Genomic DNA, 18,257 nt, shown 5'->3' on the forward strand with positions numbered 1-18,257 from the left:
GTCAAGGTTCCTTTTTAGTTAAAGTTTACTTGGTGGTAGGCAGAGCTCCCTGGGCACAGACAACACACTGTCACCTCATTTGGGCTCACCTGGATGGATCTGACTTTGCCAGAGCAAGATTTTTACCATGTACATTCTGATCAGCAAAGAAAACTATGAAAAAGACTTGGAATAAAGGAAAAAAACCATACCCCAAGATCTGCATTTCTGTGTGAAACAACAGACAGACTGGAAAAGAACAGACCCTTAACAGAGACCAATTCCAACCAGAGGCAACAAAGTTCAAAGGGCAAATGGAGGTGGAAGAAGGAAGTCACAGAAGATGTGCAACTTTGAGGCTAGAAATAAATGGTTTATGTGACATACTTTGGAAATTCTGTAGGACAAAAAGTCATTAAACACTTAAAACAGAACAAGTAATTCTTCCCCCTTGGTAGATCATCAGGGATCTAGGACACTTTTCAGCAGGCTCCCGGCTTAAAATCACACAGTTTTACTAAGTCAGGCAATTCCATTGCCTCCTTTTTCTATGTTTTAAACAACACTCAGCACAGGGCAGAGCAGCTGCCTAAAGCAGGAGTTGGCAAAGCCCTGTCAATAAAGAGAGAAGAGGAAAGCTTAGAAAAGTTGCTTTGTAGCTGGGTCATCACTTGAAGCATTAGCCCTCTGTGTGTAAGGCTGGAGCTCTCCCAGGTTCTCAGCCTTTCATCATTTCCTCATTAGTTTATCTTGCTCAGAGAGAGCTTGCACAGAATAGCAAACATGCAGAACAATTTACTGAGGTAGGCAGTTAAGGCCGTATGTGTGTTAGTTTAATTTTTTAAAGGCTGACAGGTACCAACATTTTCATCCTTGGGTGCTCCAAGTGACCCAAGCTCCTTCTAACTTCCCAGCATGGACATTGGGCTGTGCTGGAGTCAGGCTGTAGATCCAGTTAGTGGATGAATCTACCGCTGAAAAATATGCTACAGGAGGACAAAGCAAAGCATGGGATGAAGTGGAAACAAGAAGCACCAAATGTTTTTGTCCCAGCACTTCAGGTGCAAGAAAATTCAGCGTGCAATGGTTCTTCCCCATTCAGACCTTCAGCAAGGCACCATGGTCATCCTCACCTCCAAAACCCCAAGTGAAGTGGTTAGGAGAGCACATCTGCCAACTGAAGTGGCACCAGAACACGATTGTCTGAGGCCTCTGTGCTGGTTATTGCATTAGCTGAAGTGCTGCTAAAGTTGAAAGGCAGCAGATATTATTTAAATATCTGTAATACCTTGAATATTCCAAGGTAGAGAGACTCCCTGGAAACAGGACTGGGTGCTCTCAGCGAAAAATACATTGGATTTTGGATCCCTACTGGAAAATATGTCAGCTCTTGGGCAAGATATGAATGCCTCATGATGGATTTATATAGAACAATTCTGTGTTTTTGTAGAACTATTACATTCAATTGCAGAAATATATATATTGCTGTGCAGAACTGTTCTTGTTCATTCTTATAGCACTGTAAGCCTTCAAACACACAGCATTTTGATTCCTATTGCATTTCAGAGATAAAGCCTCTGGTGTGATTGTAAATACAGCTGGTGCTGCAGAGTTTGTCATTTACAGAAAAAAAAAAATTGGACTAACATTCACTAACATTTTCATCCACACCAGAATCCTCTTGAAATACATTTAGAGGGGGCAAAGCTCAACACAAATACATGGGTATTGTGAAAAGAGGATGAAACCAAGTGCCTTGGGAGGCACTTTAAGAAGCTGTGCCTTTGTGTCTGCTCAGGCAGAGGCCATCCTGGGGTTGCACTGGCTCCTGGCACAGCCATCCCCAGCCCAGGGATGCAGCTGTTTCTCAGCAAGCAGCACACTGGATGGCAAAGATAAAGGGCCAGGCGGTGCCTGCAGGGTCGGGGCAGGCCTGCGGGAGGCCGATAGCAGCTCTGCTGCCCGGGGTGTGTTTTGGCTGGGGCCAACACCCTTCTTCAGGAGTCCCAAAATAGCACTTATCAAAAGCAGCAGGTTGACTGGAAGCACACTGCTTCAAGTAATGATTGCAACTGTCCCTGCCAGACTCCTGCCCCAGTCAGTCTCTGAAGCTAAAGAGATTGAAAATCTAAGAAATATCAAGAAGTAGGGACGTTTTATAGAACATCTACCATCAAATTATATGGCAAATACTCAGCATTGCAAAAGCTACCTTGAATTACTTCTGTTGTATTGTCAGACAGCAAAACCCAAAGTTTTCATTTCACTGACAAATATATTTTGGAAACACCTCCTCTCCCTTAAAACTCTAACTTTTTCTCAGCACATCTTGCCCTATCTATTTCTAAAGATTTCCACTAAAGACTATTCAATTGCCCATATTTCCCAACACCATTTATGTCTTAGCCTTCATTAAGATTTTCAAGGTTGTTTCAGGTTTTCTCAGCAGTTTTGAGACACTTGCTGGAAGGGATTACATTTCCAAAGTATTTGTTTTCTCATGAAAACTGGATTTTGCTTATGTGCCAGAATCAGCAGACGTGTTATAAATAGCTTTGGATTGATGACAGGAAATGATGCAAGATCTCAGGCCACTCTACAGAAGACAACTGTTTGATGTGCTGAGGAAAGGACTTGCACCACTGACTACTGCACAGGAGGAAAGAATTAATGCACAGAAGCATCATTTACTACAAAGGCCATTAGGCTTATGAAACACAAGACCTCTTATTACAACTCAAGCAAAAAGTATTTGCTTGCAATTGCACTACAATGAGAAACAAGAAAATTAATTTTTCCTTTGAAGAGGAAAAACTGACCAGAATTGTCTGAACTCGCTTTGTCTTTTACTCTTGGGGAGAAAAGACACTCTCCTTACATGTTACAAATGCCAACACACATTGGAAATGCTCCAGGCTCTGAGTGGTGCCAAACACTGGGATCATCTTCCTACCCTGGCATTTCCCATTAGCTTCAGCTAAGTCTCTTCCAACTCAAAGTTTAAATGGGCTCCAATAACAGATGCCTAGAGGTTAAGCTGTGTCTATTCATCTCATCTGCAGAACTCCCTCTTACTCTTTGCAGTAGTAATACAGGATGGAACATTAACTCCTGGTCTCATTCTGTTTCTATCAGCTCCCATGAAGATAAAGCACAATAATTTAACCCCCAATAAATGCTTTATTTGGAATAGGGGCAAACTCTCAGCATTTTTAAGTTTATGACAAAACTTTGAACAGATGTAACCTGAACACAGTGACTCCAACCTTCACCTCCAGTACCAAGCTGGCTCCATTTCCCAGCTGCAGGAAGCACCTCTCAGCCACACCTGGGCACTGTGAATGACTGGACAACGCATGGAGAACTACTAAATTAGTGAGAAACACACAGTGCACCTCCCCAGCAGGTTGTTTTCCAGTCAGTCACTCAGACAGGGATGCCTTCAGGCCCTCCCATTCCCACAGCACAGTTCAGCACTGTGTGGGCCTCCAAGCAGGTGTGGAGCAGCCTCCTCCCTCCTGCCCTGGGCACAGGAGGAGCATCAGCACCAGGCACACAGCTCAGCTCCTGCCACCACAACACCCCCAGTGCTTTCTCTCCTAGAGACAGCATCAGCAGGCACTTCTGCTGAGCTTTTCCTTCAAGAGACAATGGCATGTTTGATCCTCTCACGACTGTAGCTCAGAGGCATCCTCCTTTCAGGAGGGGATGGTTTCTACCCAGGATTTTTGAGTTATCTGTTCTTCTGACAGACAGAAGAGCCTAGAAGCACTCCTACCTAGGAAAGGAATAAATAATACATTACACATTTTTTTTACTAACTCATTTTACTCATGATCTCCCCTTCTGTAAGTTTGAAGAACAAATTATTTTTTTCCCAGTAAAGATGTGAAATCTGACTGAATCTTTGTTATTTTGGAAATGTAAGATTTATTACCTCTCTTAGAGGTACAACAGTGCTGAAACTGGGTCATGCCAAACTTTTTCAGTTAAGGGCTAGACAAATGAAATACGTCCATCCATGTACACACTGCAGGACAGAAAAACAAATCCATTTCTTAGTGGATACTAACACATACACATACAGTGTGTCCAGGAGAGCAGAGTAGGAGACAAGGTGGGCAAGGCTGGTCAGCCTTTGCAGAACTTAATGAGAGCTCCAGTGCCAGCTGGTGCAACTGACCTTCATAACCTTGATTATTGTCAGAAATTCTCCTTGTCAGGAGAATTTTCTTTCAAATTTTGTTGTCAGAAATACCTCCATTGGACACCCCAGTGCTGAGGAAGCACTGAGAAGCAGTCCTCTGCCCAGAAAGTAATCTCATAAAGGTAAATATTTCATTGAAGGGTTATACCTAGAGGTTCTTTCATTATATAAATAGCAAGATTTACCCTGCAAGTGATCTGGAACTAAGAAAGATAAAGAGGTAAGAAATCTCCTGCTTATAAATGCATCAGCATTCTCTTATCTCCAGCATATCTTTAAACAGTTTTGAACTGCAAATTTCAACAGTCAAAAACTGTTTAATGAAAACTTAAGAGATACCCCATGCCAGTAAAATTATATTTTTTGAAAAGAGAAATATATTCCTCCCTCATTCTTTGTGTTTTGTGAAACACCAGAGACCCATTTAAGCCTCAATTAAAATAAAAGCAATTCCTGCTAAACCTATTTTAGTAAACACCAAAAGCTGCTAACCATTACCTCATATTTCTTTTTATTGTTTAATCAGGACACTCCCAACAAAAGCAATAAGGATGACTCAAAGAAGATGAGTTCCAACCTTTGGATCAGCTCTGATTGCAATACTCGGCTCTCACGATTGCTGCAACTCAGCAGCAATCAGCTCCAGCACGATAATGGTGCTCACATGTGCTCCATGACCCGCTCCAGCATGGCCCTGGGTGACAGCAGGAGCTGCTGCAGGGTTCCTGTGTGTCACCTGATGTCCCCAGCTGACAGACAGACCTTCCTGTGGCCCTGGCACCCGTGGTCACAGAGGTCAGGTGCACACACCCTCTCACTCGTGTTCAGCAGTGGGAGTGACAAGGTTGGCTGCACTGGGGCAGTTCTCACCTGGCCACCCAAAGCAATCAAGAACCAGCTCAGCCACCAGACAAGACTGAGCAAACTCTTCCTGTGTCTTGAAATGGTGGCCCAGAGGGGTGACTGCAGCTTACAAACCTCTCCCCTTTTTCTTGCTGTTAACTTTTGCAGGACAGGCTGTCTGTCCTTGATTTCTGTGTTGGAAAAGGTATATCCCAGAAATCAAGGACAGACAGAAGACTCAGCCCTTGCCTTCAGAGTTAAACCATACTGCCAGGGCTGGACTAGGAATCTTACTCCCACTGCCCAAGCCATCCTGCTCAAAGGGCAGCTCCAAGGAGGACTTAACACTCCCAAGCCTGTCTGTCAGAGATGCTTTACAAAGACTTCACAAAACAGCACAGTATTCATCAAAACCAAGGTGGTGATTTCCCCTCAGCCCAACAAAGGTTTCGAGATAGCTGTTTAATTTCTCCTGACAGACTACCCAAGCTGGTATTTCCACAATTTCATGGACTGTCTAGATACTTCCTCGAAGTACAGAGTAAAGTGAGACTGTTATGGTTTGTGATAATATCCCTGTTTGTGATAATGTCCCTATTAAGGCAGCTCATTTGCTTGTAGTAAAATTGCTTCAAGGACGGCACGTACAATTTGCGATCAAAGTACTGCCCTGTACCCCGTGTTTATCATGCCAGGTCCAAAGAGGTTTGTTAGTAAACAATAGCAGTGTAATCATTGCTAGGCAGCAGGGAGTCAAAGGCAGGGCTTGAACAGGATGCTGTCAACTAGGAAACATCAACAAAGAGCCTGCGGGGACTGCTGAAAGCAAGGGAAGCAGCAGGGCAGTAATAGAAACTTTTGAACCTTTTCACACAGAGGAACAAGAAGATTGGTCTTTTTGATTGCTGAAATGTTTCAGATTGCAGGAGAACATGGGAATATGGACCTCCATGACAGCTAGTAAACTTCTCTGACCTTGGAAGGCAGCTCCATGTGGCATGACAGTCACAGTAATCAGAACAAGCTCTATCTGCTCTGATAGAGCTTTACGGCAGGAGCAGATATTCCCTTTTGTCCTCACAAGTGCTCAGTGCTCTCCTTCATTCATTGCATAAGAAAGTGTTCACCTGATTACCAGCAACTGGATACTGACAAAAACCAAAATCAGTGTACTGCCCTATGTTCTGTTCATCACACATTGCCCCAGTCTGAGCACAGAACCACCAGGGTTTAAGGGCTCTGCAAATCACCATTAAATTAACTTCTACAATTTGAAAGAATGTCAGAATATTATCATTCCCACTGTTCTGAAATGAGTCACAAAAGAACAAGGTAAATGTAGCCCTTAATAGCAGATTTAAGATTACTAGGACTAAAATTTGCAAGAGTTTTGTACTTTATTTCACTGTTCAACTTTTCAGTTCAGTTTTGGTCCTGGCACCAAGTACAGATCCCCAAAGTTCTGAATTCTGAATTTACAAGTTATTCTAGGCTTTGTCCAGGCAGTTCTGATTTTGCCCAGCACTAGAAGCCCTCAAGTAGCTGAGCTTGTACACCCTGAGTTTGCTCACCCTTTCTGCCAGTCTCTCCACTCCTCTCTGAGCCCATCTGATTTCTCTAAGTCTCTTCCTATTTCCTGGTTTCTATTTTCTTTTCTCCTGTTCAATTAAAATCTCATTTTTACAAGCTTTCTCTCCCAACCTATTTCTGAAAAGTTCCCTACCTATTTGGTCCTTGTTTCTTCCACATGAGTCAGGCAGCTGCTGGAGCCAACAGGAGCCACCAAAAGCAATACATGGGAGGAACAGTCCACTTAAATCCAATTCAGGTGCCCAATCCCAACACAGCCTGTAGAAGCCTGTGGATGCAGTCACAGGAAAATTTCTGTTTAGGAGTTGTGTGGGCTGGAGCACACCCAGGACTCACAGCAGGGGAATTAATCTGCTCACATATCTCTCAGGCTGCAAAACCTGAGGTCTCCAGTTTGTGAACACCAAGAAAGATAAAACATGCATTTTTGATTCTGGATTTCAAGAGTGCCCTCCTCTTCTGAAAAAGGCAAAAGTCTTTCAAAAATGGGGGGTTTTGTTGTTTGCTTTTTTTAAAGTAGGGCAAAACCAATGGTCGCTTCTGCCCCAGTTATTGTAAAATAAGTGAGACATTACAGCAAAGTTCAGATTTGGAAATCTACCTGGCACAGAAATGTTTCCATCTGAAGAATCAGCCATCAGCAAAGTCCTGGTGTATCAAAGGAACCTTGCCCAAGGCACCGAGAGGAGGCTGCCAGTGCCCAGTGCAGTGACAACACTGTGACACTGCTCTGCCAGCACTCACAGTGTCCCCCGGCAGGAGCGCAGAGAGCCCAGCTCCCACGGCTCCCTCACCTCTCTGGTGCCTTCTCCTCACACTGCTGCCCAGGAAAGCCTCCAGCTCTCGAGGAAGGTGCTCTGAAAGAGCCTGGCTGCACAGGCAGGTGGTAAGGAGGAAGAGAAGCAGCCCAGAGAGTTTCTGAGGAAGAAATGTCCCCGTCAGTGCCCTCCCCATGGGTGGGTGCCAGGCTGCTGGGGGAGCACAGGTGTGCAAGGACTGAGGATGCAGAGGGCCCTGCTCAAGCTTCTCTTCCCCTTCACAAACCTATTTTGGGAAAAGACCCTCAGCAGTGCAATGCAAGAGGCTGTAAGAAAATACCCCACTCTCCAGGACAAAGATTTTTCTATTCTTTTGCTCCAACACGTGGCCACACAGCCTCTCTTCCCAGCCAGAGCCTGCTGCTTGCCTGGTGTGCTGGGGCAGCTGCTGCAGGCGGTGGGACAGCCAGTGCCAGGGCAGGCAGGGCACACAGAGTAACGGGGAGACCTTTAGGGGAATGCAGGAGAGGAGAGGCTGAGCGTTTAAATAACCTCCATCATCAGCTTCTCTGTAATCTCAGATTTTGGCTGTGGAGAGATGGACAGAAACTCCATGTGACTGTACACAGGGGATGAGAGAATGTCAACATTAGCCCAGCTTTCTGATGGTTACAGAGGCTGTAATTTCATTTTCTTCCCATTGTATCCTATGTGAAAAGCATTCAAAGTTGTGCCTCACTCCCTAAATCCTATTAAGAAAAAGCAGACCTTGTAAAGCTGTTTTCCAGTGTGTTGAATTCAGGTTTTGTGGCTCTGTTTGACACTTTTCCATTAAGTCCCAACTGAACAGAGGCACTGAGCAGCAGGAGAGCAGCACTCCTTGCCTGGGTTGGATGTGCCTCTCTGAGCCTCCATGCCCAGCCCCAGCAGAGGCTGTCCCCCCTCTGTTACTCAGCAGCAGGCAGGTGTGAGCAGACACCTCGAGGGGAGCCAGCCCATGCCACCCTTGTGCTCTTTAAAACAAGCTTTTATCTATGCTGCTGCTGGTGAGATATAGCTGAGAATCTATATGAAATATACAGAAAATAACCTGAGCCTCCAGTCTACCTTCAGCTGTGTTTTTCTCAAAGTTCTGAGGCTCCTCTCCCTCTGCAGAGCAAACAGAGCACTTGCAGGAATAAAGCTGCACTTATGTAAGTTTCTGAGAATGCCAAGTTGAAAGTCTGACAGAAGAAAAACTTCTGGTAAAAACCTATTTTTTTGTGTTTTCAAGAGATCTAATCTATCTTCTGTGCATTCCTGACCTTCAGAAAGCATTTTCATCTCACACATTAAGTATAACAATCCTCTTAACAGGGAACATTTTGTTAGAGCTTTAAATTGGGTTACGTAAATTATTTGTAGTTCTGACAGCAGGTTTCTCTTCCGTCCACGAGGACACTTGTTATGAGCCTGCCACAAGGTTCATTTGCAATCACTGCAGATAATCATCTCAGGGGACTGTTTCAAAGGAGATTTTATCTGGGCCACATGCTACAAGTTTGTCAAGGCTTTGTATAAAAGCAGCATTTTGGCCAAATAATTTGCAGTACAGTAACATGCATGAGAATTAAGGCATCCCTGATGGGGATGGTAAACTGAGTGAACAAAAGTTTTTCTAACTTTAACAAACTTTTGGAGGAACAGAACACAAAGGGGAAAAAAACCCCTGCAATAGATATGTATATAGGTGATACTGAGCATGTCTCAATTAATGGTTTTACTTTTCTTTACTGCAGTAGGAATTGTAAACAGTCAGAATGGGGCTCTTTGTTCACACTAGGTACTTGTTCAGAAAAAAAACAGTAGAAAAAGTATTCAGAAGTTACAGCACTACTTTTGGGATTGTATTAGAGCAGCCAGTGACTCAGAAACACAGTTTGCAGTACTCTCTTTTCATTCTTTCTTCTCCCCAGCCCCTAGACAGGCACAGGCTTAGACACTGCCTTTCAATGGGAAGAGTTCTCTGGCAGCAGAGCCCTCCTGCTTCCCTTTCTCTTGTCCCTGGCAAGGCTGATTAGGGGAAAAAAGTTTCTACTGATTTCATCATGGGGGGAAAGAAAGGCATAATTTATACATTTGGATTGATATTTAGGTTTCCCATTATATTTATGAGCTCTTAGCACCCCCCTTCCCCCGTAAAGCAATAGAACAATATTTTATTAAAATTTAAAGTATTTTGTTTGGCTTTAAGAACAATTTACTAAAACAAAATTTAAAAATTAAAACTTTCAAAGGAAAATACAGACATTTAATTTTTAAGTCTTTTTAAGTGGAGACTTTTATTCCTAAGCAACAAGAGCAAAGAGTTTCATCTCGTGCTAAATACGAGCCAGTCCACTAAACCTGATTTCTACACTCCTGCTGGCATTACATTCTCCACAACAGTGGTGCAGAAACGAACAAACCCTTCTGCAACATCAGAGTACCCCAAGGAGCCACATTTTCAAGGAGGAGAAAACCTGTGAGTCTGTAAACCACACACACATGCACAAACACAAAACCCATGCAAAAGGGGCTCAGCAGAGAGGACCTTTACCCACAAAACTTAACATTTACTGACATTTCCAAATCTGCCCAGGAATGCTTCACCTTGCTATTTCCAATTGTATTGAGCTAACTGGTGGTGTTTTTTCTTTCCCTCTCCTTCTTTATTCAGTGCCAAACATTTATTTTCAGCAGTCTATAGAGTTGTCTCATGATTTTATTAGCAGTATTTCTTAAAATACTTTATCTACAGAGAATGCAATGCATTAGGGCTTCTAGGGACAATGTTAGTACTTCTAGGGACAATGTTAGCTATTCCTGTGAATTATCTAGGGACACTAGCTGCTTAATATGAAATAATTTTATTTCTATAAAAGACAAAATATTATTATTTTGGCAATTCTTAAAGAGAAAGAGATGTTTCTGAGTGTTAGTTAGAAAGGTTCACCTTTACACTTCTTTCTCTCTAAACAAACAGATCTCATGGGAGAATACACACAGACATTTAACTTACCATTACTGCAGCTATCTTTTGAATTCCTCAGTATCATTAATATTTAAGCAGAAAGAACAGAACAAGCAATTATTGTAATGATACCACACCAGAACTAACAAAGTAATTTAAAAAAAGTCTTCCAGAAGAAGCGAGAAGGTCAAGCAGAAACCACGAGTCAGGAATAGCTGTGCTCCAATGAGGAGGGGAAGGTTATGTTGCTGTGATATGAGTAGTGCACAGCTGTCACTCTAGTAATAATTCATCATATTAATATTTAAATGAGAGGAGGAGGAGGAAGAGGGCACGAGATTGTGTGTGACTCAATGGTCCCTCCCTGTCCTCAAGCAGAAAATAGGCCACCACTACAGAAAGAGCATTAGGAGCTGCAGAGTGGGAAGGTTTGTTTTCACTGCCTCATGAATAAAAGTGGACAAACTGGTCCCTGAAGAAGTCTAGAAATTATCCTGCTTTTACTACAGCAAGTGAAATTCTGTTTCTAGTTTCAGAAGCAGCCATTGCCTAATGAACAAATTGATCCAGCAGCCAGTGCCCTAGGTCTGCACGTGGTGTTTCTTGCATTTCAGTCTATTTCCAGCAAGCCTCTACACCTCCTCCCAAGAGCTGCCTGCAGGAGTCTGGCCTGGCAGTCCCTCTCAGAGAATTGCTGAATTGCTGCTGCACTTTGCCCGTTATCCAAAGACACATTTATAAAAACATTTCTATATGGGGGCTAACTTACCTCCAGGCTCGCTGCATTGCCTGGGCCCATCTGGGTGGGCAGGTCAGGGAGCTCAGGAGGAGCAGGAGGGGCTGAGAGCAGCAGAACCTCAGCCTTGGGGAGCTGCTGGAGGTAGAGCAGCAACACCCAGCAACAGCAGGATCATCGAGGTGCAGGGCTGCAGCAAACAGCTGATGTAGGCACAACCCAGACAGATGTGGGTGGCATCCCTGGCAGGAGAGGCTGCCTGACTACCCTTGGTTGCATGTAGGGTTGCACAACTTTATCCAGCGATTCAATATAAACACACCTCTCACATGCTGGGTTTTGGGAGGCTGGGATTTTCTTCTGAATTCTGTGCAGCTCCCTCCTCTTTGTTAGCAGAGCTGTTACTGTGATAGCCCTGGCTGAGCATTGCCTTGTTGGCTGTGTAACTCTAAAAAGGTAATAAGCAATAATTTAACCAGACATGGACTCCAGACATAGCCATGAGGCTAAATAAAAAATAGTTTGTAACAGAACAAATCCACAGAAAAGCATTTGGTTTAGTGCTTGGCACGAAAATACAAGGTACACAAAGTACAACATTAGGAGATGCCAAATTCATGCTGTAACATCAGTTCTCAGCACACTAAGGTAAATTCTTCCCTCAGAAATTTTCTATTTTTTCCTGTTCAAGCAAAGATTTTCCTCCCTCCTTTCATTTTGTTAGCCTAATCCTTTATGAACAAGTTTGCAAACAACCTGAGATAACATTGATATTTTTAGCTGACTGTTAGGAAGGTTTTATTTACTGTATCCTGTGCAAAATATTTTGTTATTAATACACTGCAGAAAACACCACTAGTCAGATCTTCTCCATATCCATTGTCAGTATCCCAGCAAAGTAACTTTTAAAAGTGGTCCTCATGACTTGCTGCAAAGGTTTGTACATAAAGCTGAATCAGGCCCCTGGATATGTGGGAGGAATGGAGAATATGGATTTAGGCTGCTTTCAGAGAGCAGATGACAAGGGTCTGCAGGAAGATACCTCTTCTCTGCTGTAGCAATTACACTTGCAGGGATTAGGTTCTTCCTTCCTGGAGGAAGAGACCACCCACACTGGTTTAATCCCAGGCAGAGCCCTCCCTCCAGCTCCACCACTGCTCCTGCCTCATGGGTAGGACAGATCCATGAGGCTGGAATTAACACCTAATGCACCTATGCTGTTGGATCAGTTTAATCTGAAGAAAAAACTGTGGACAAAGGCTGAAAAGTTCTTTGCAACCACTGAATAAATAGATAATTGAAGGCAAATGTGTCATGGAAGATAAACATTTTCAGGTACAGACTGGGCCAGCTGACAGATTTAATAGCTCCCATAAAACACCAGATTGCAACAGCTTTTACAGCTGTCTTTATAGGCAACCATCAATTTCCATCTGGACTTGGTGGCTACCAGATCAATGTGCTGTGTTTGAGGAGGTGCAGAAGCCCAGGCTCAGATTTGCTCTTCTTTCAGTGACAGAAGTTGCCAGTTTAATCCAAATCCATGGCTTTGATTCAGAAGAGGCTACAGCCTCTGTTGATGAGTACATTTGAGGTTACAGTTTTTTCAGCCTTTTCTAATGCCTGCTCAAATGCCACACCATTCCAGCCCATGCTCTTAGTTAAAAAGGAAAAAAAACAAAGGCAAATTCATGCTTGCCCTGGGCACACAGGGTCAGTGTGAAGAGCCATGCTGGCACCACAGTCCCCAAACCCTTATCATATGCAAATTGGAACTGAATTAGCATGTGTTAAAGGTGCAAGCACAGGATGCAAATGGCTGGGTGCAGCCCTAGCACGGCCAAACACAGCCTACACTTGTGCCCAATTTTTCTTTAACCAAGCCTCCATGGCTTGGTTTTCCTAGTTGAAACCGGGCTGTTGAGCTTTTCCAAGGCCACACAAGGGGACAAACTCCCCTCTGGCTCTGCCAAGGCCACGTGGTCCACTTGAGATATTAACAAACGCTCTCAGAAGTGCTGTGAGTAATTTAGATTCCAAGTAACAGCAGCAAAGCTTACATAGTTATTTAACAGTCAAAAGAGAGGGGTAGGCTTTTTATAGTCTAAACTTTATGAAGTGATAAAGATCTATTAATCATCTAACATGCAGTTTATCTACAGACAAATAGGATTAAAAATAGAGCAGGTAGTTTCGGCTCCTTGGGTTTTTTTCCCCCTCTTAATTGGCATGAGAACAGCAAGCTGGAAGATGAGGAAAAAGAAAGTTGCTGAGGATGCTGAGCACAAGGCTATGGCTGAGCTGCAACCAGATCTCTCTCAATTATTTTCTCTCCCTGATGAGAGGCCAGATCTTAGGTACCCTTGAGTGGCCCTTTTCTGTAATGAGCATCTCAGTATCTGGCCTATTCATATTTTTAATTTCATTTCTCTGCACTTGGTCCAGGAAATCACGAGGCTTGTCTTGGCATTTTACCACAGGAATCAATGCAAAGAATTCCTCCTTTTAAGTGCTTGGCACTGCCTCAGAGTTTTTTAATCTTTTCTTTCCTAAATGTAACTGATTGACAGGGAGCGTCCATCCCTGGGTCAGTTTTCAACTCATGTTCCTAATAGCTTAACTTGAAAAAAATACAGTTTCACAAAGAATTTTCCTTGGGACAGTCTGGAAACCCTTCTTGTCAATAAATAATTCCTACCAAGTGAAACACTGACAGAGCTGTGCTGCTCAGCTAAGTATACTGTGAAACATTAACCTCCTTCCCCGTCCCGTGGTGGCACAGACTGTGTTTTGCTGCTTTGTGACCCATGACTGACCTCACCATGAACTCCCATATTTTCAGCACACCTCCTTGAGGTTTGGGATTGAGTTGGCACCTATATTTAAAGAAGCAGATGGGAAACAGCAACTTTCAATTCTTCCTTGGGAGTGGGGCAGATAGTTCCAGGACCACTGTTCCTCGTGCAGGACACAAATTTGTTCCTGCTGCTGCTCGACATGATTTGTGACACTGGAGACACCAGGGATGTCAACCCATGGAGCTCCAGGACCTTGTGACAAATTCCTGAGGGTGTCAGAGGGTGAGAAGCTCTGGGAGACCCCTCTGCACTCCAACAACCCCACCAAGAGAGGGTGAGGTGACACCAGAGCAGCACGTGGACAGGAGCCACCTCCCCAGTGTCCCGAGTGACACCTGTGCCTCTGGCTCTTCCCTGTGCGACCTCACCCTGCCCTGAGTAAGCTCTGTACACCCACACTCCTCCACACCCACAGCTCTCTCTCCTTCACCTGCCAGAATGTGCACCCTGGCTCTGCTGGCAGCCCCAAACTGCTGTTAGCAGGCCCAGAAAGGGAAGCCTTGCTCAGGCACCCGTTCTTGGGGTGCAGAGAGCACAGATCTTCCTTCCAGCCACCTCTCCAGAGGACCTTTCCTCACTGTGGCATTGCCCTGCACAGGGATTCATCTCAGGAGGGCTGCATAACTTTGCCAAGCCTGCTCCAGCAGCTCAGAGCTATTTCATAATTAGGATGCTTCACTCAAACAAGACAAGTTGTTAAGAGACGTGTACAGAAGAATGTTCTGTGGAAAGGCTGGGTTGAGAAGCGTAAGGCAGTTTAATGTCCTCACAAGGAAAGCTCATCCAGGAAAGGATTTTTCTTTTCATTAAAAGCCAAACCAAGCCCCACTTTTCCCTCAGTGTCAGCAGAGCACCCAGCCTCCTGCAGAAAGGCTGCTACAGCTCACCAGCCCAGGCCTGACAGCGCTGCCCTGAGAGAAAGAAGAAAGCCAAACCAAACAACCAAAAAATCCACTCTTACTCAGAAGTCAGTCCTGCAAGCTGTACCCAGCAGCCAGAGCAGAGGCAGGAGAGCTGAGGAGAGCTCAGGGCAATGTGTGGAACAAGCTCACACAGCACAGGGGCCACGGCTCCCAGCAGGGCCGGCCGCCTCCGGCACGGGCAGCAGCCTCCCTCTGCCTTGTGCCCGAGCTTCTCTGTGGAGCCTGTGCTCCCAGGGGCCCTGCACAGATCCAAGGGACACAGGGGACAAAGTGCATGCCACGTTGTGGCCAGGCTTTGCCAGGCTAAAGGTAACAAAAGACACTAAGCTGCTCCATGCTGCTGGACGTGAGGCCCAGGCTTCGGGCTGCACATGTGCGGCTCAGTGAGAGGTGAGCAGGCCCAACCTGCATGGCTCAGCAGGAGGAAACCAGAGGAAAAAGCCATGTGGCACTCGGTTCCTGCATGTACTTGTCCAGGAGCTGCTCCTGCCAGGCACGTGCCTGTGCCTGCCACAGAGGCTGGTGACACTGGAGATTTGTCACCAGGGCCTTGGTGCTGCTGCCTGCAGTAGCTGCTCTGGCCACCCAGCATGTCCTGGCCTTCTGCTGGCTCAGCATGAAGGGTTGGCAGTGGAGCTGTCTCTGGGACACTCTCTTGTCTGGCATCTCCCTCCAGAGCTTGTGGTCAAACTCTTGTTATTTTGCTTTCAGCAGCAGCAACTGTCATACTTCAACAGAGATGCTCAAGCAGGATTGAGAAACCCAGAACTCTGCTCTACCTGCTTTACCTGCTCAGCCTCCCTTACAGCCCTCCCTCGGCCAAGCTAAAGTAATTTCAGCAACTTGGATGGTAAAACATTCTAGCTTTTGGGTCATAGCTGGGAGGAAGTTGTAATGGCAGCATGGACACAGCCATCCTTATGCAGTCCTACAAATTCACAGAACTGTAGAATCACAGAACAGGTCTGGGTTGGAAGGGACCTTAAAGATCATCTAGTTACAACTCCCTGCCATGGGCAGGGACACCTTCCACTAGACCAGGTTACTGAAAGCCCCAGCCAACCTGACCTTGAACACTTCCAGAGATGTGGAATCCACACCTTCTCTGGGCAGCCTGTTCCAGTGCCTCACCAGCTTCATAGTAAAGAATTTATTCCTCATCTAAATCTACCCTCTTTTTGTTTAAAGCCATTCTCCCTTGTCCCATCACTACATGACATTGTCAAAAGTACTTCTCCAGCTTTGTTGCAGCCCCCTTAGGTAGTGAGGGGCAAATCCATGAGGAGTGTTCACCCTGCTGCCTACTGACCTGACCCAAGAGATTTGAATGTGCATATTCAGAGATTAGAAGTGTGACATTCACAACAAATACACCATAGCAAACATGGAAATATTTCTGCCACATCCTCACTGTAGCTGGCTCAGTCTTGACCCTGTAAATGAACAAAGCCTAATGCTGGCAAAGGTAGAAAAGCCTCTGTTAGGGGCTCAAACTGTGGAACAAACAAAAGTGTTATAGGGAGGGAGAATGGAGAAAGAAGAAAGGGAAAGAAGGAAGGAAGAAAAATTCAACAGAGGTTATATTGTGCAGGAGGATCAGGCAGCTTAAAGTGCCATAAAATCCTTTATACAAATATTCTGCAGGAAAATTAAATAGCAGCTCTTCTTGGGAAAACTGCAGCTACCCTCAGTGATTATAGCAACAGCCTGAATGATGCCATATTTTTTCCTTTTTGAACCAATTCCTCTCACTAGTGGTATGTACCTGTATCCCTACAAAGTACTTCAGAGCAGCATATCAAGTTCAAGTGGAAAGTGTTTAATACATTTATACACTCAGGCTGGATAGGGCTTTGTTCCATAACTATTTCTCATGGTGAGATAACAGACAGAACTGCATGAGTCACTGACTGTCCATCAAAGCACACAGGCTTATTCATGACTGTCCTTACCCCTGGGAACAGATAAACAGTTTAGATATCCCTCAATTAAATCTCTCCAGGACCACCTAGTCACAAATTTGGTCTTGATTTCCTACTTTTAAAAGCTTTTGTCCCTATCTACTGAGTTCACTGCAGGCAAAGTTAGTGCAGTATTACTCTTTTTTATTTCAATCCTACTTTTGCCAGAAGGTTAGTCAACATCTTGAGTCCTACCCCACTTGCCCAGACAAAAATCTCACACGCTGCAAATATGAATGGGGCTCATTTCCTCATTTTGTCCTATGGGACAAGAAACAAACTTTATAATGCTCGAGGTTACATATGGCTCAGATATACTGCCAGGGCCTTCCAGCCTGTTCCAGGGCAGATTTCCTGTATCCCAGACAGCTTCCCATTTAAACAGGCACAGACTTCCTTCCCACCATGCAGGTGGGACCATAAGTACCCATGACCCTGCATTATCAAGCCCATATCTGCTGAGCAGGTCACAAGGGCATAGTGGGAGCAAAGAGTAGTGTTTAAGCACCAAACAGTTATTCTTTCATCAGAGCAGCAATGAGACCAGCTCTGCACAGATCCAGAGAGGAAGCTCTGCCATAATAAGCTTAGATCAGAGTGCAGAGTAGGGGAAACAGGGCAGTTAATGACTTCCAGCTCCTGCATGGAGAGCACAGTGGAGGAGGACAAATGGAGCAGTGTCTGTCCATAGCTTGAGGAGCCACAGAGCTCCTTTCTTCTAGATGCTCCATTTGTGTATTTGGAGTGGGGGTGGCTTTAGGGATGAATACACACAATGACACATAGAAACATGCTATGCATTTGGATCTCAAATCAGACAGGCTTCCACAACATTCTGTAGTATTAATAGTTGGACTTTCATGTAACTCATTACAGGGCAGAGCTATTTCATAAATTCAGACATCACACTGAGTCCTAAGAGCAGTAATTCTCCCTTGGGGCTGGGAAGGCACGAAAGAGAGGAAGGTCTGGAAGCCTACCACTTGCACTTGGGTCCCTTCTTTCCTTACTCACAAATTTCAAACCAGGCACTTCCAAAAATACACTGAACTTGTCATGGAACAAAGGGCACAGCCATTACCTCATCTTTCACACAACAGGGAGGAATCCTCCAGCTTTCAGCCAAGGCATCCAGCTGGGGCTACAGGACAAGGGAGGGGAAAGAAAACTCCATCTGTGACCTGCCAGTGGAGTAGCACTGACATAAAGATTGAGCTCCATGAGACACAGCCCTCTCAAAATCTGGGCTTGATAAAGTCCAGGCTCTACCCACACAGCAGAACAGGTCACTGCCTGGGAACCAGCAACAGGCCCTGGCCAGAGAGAAGCAGGTCAAAAGTCTCTAAGGCTCAACCACTTTATTCAATACACACAACCAAAAGGGCCATAACCTCTGCAGAAATGTACAGA

At 44.8% G+C, this 18,257-nt stretch overlaps 1 protein-coding gene across 3 annotated transcripts in view; it reads right to left on the reverse strand.

Moving 5' to 3' along the window:
- MAPK6 (mitogen-activated protein kinase 6) overlaps positions 1-15,065 on the reverse strand; it is a 32,353-nt gene extending 17,288 nt beyond the window's left edge. The window contains exon 1 of one of the 3 annotated variants that reach the window (XM_063169683.1): positions 14,925-15,065. The gene's annotated coding sequence lies outside the window, so the exon portion shown is untranslated. Of the gene's footprint in view, positions 1-10,417; positions 10,613-11,138; positions 11,336-14,924 lie in introns of those variants that run through there. The other 2 variants (XM_063169682.1, XM_063169681.1) reach the window with 2 other exon arrangements.
- Positions 15,066-18,257: the final 3,192 nt, after the last annotated feature.

Source organism: Melospiza melodia, chromosome 15, assembly GCF_035770615.1.
Source record: "Melospiza melodia melodia isolate bMelMel2 chromosome 15, bMelMel2.pri, whole genome shotgun sequence".
NCBI lineage: Eukaryota > Metazoa > Chordata > Aves > Passeriformes > Passerellidae > Melospiza > Melospiza melodia.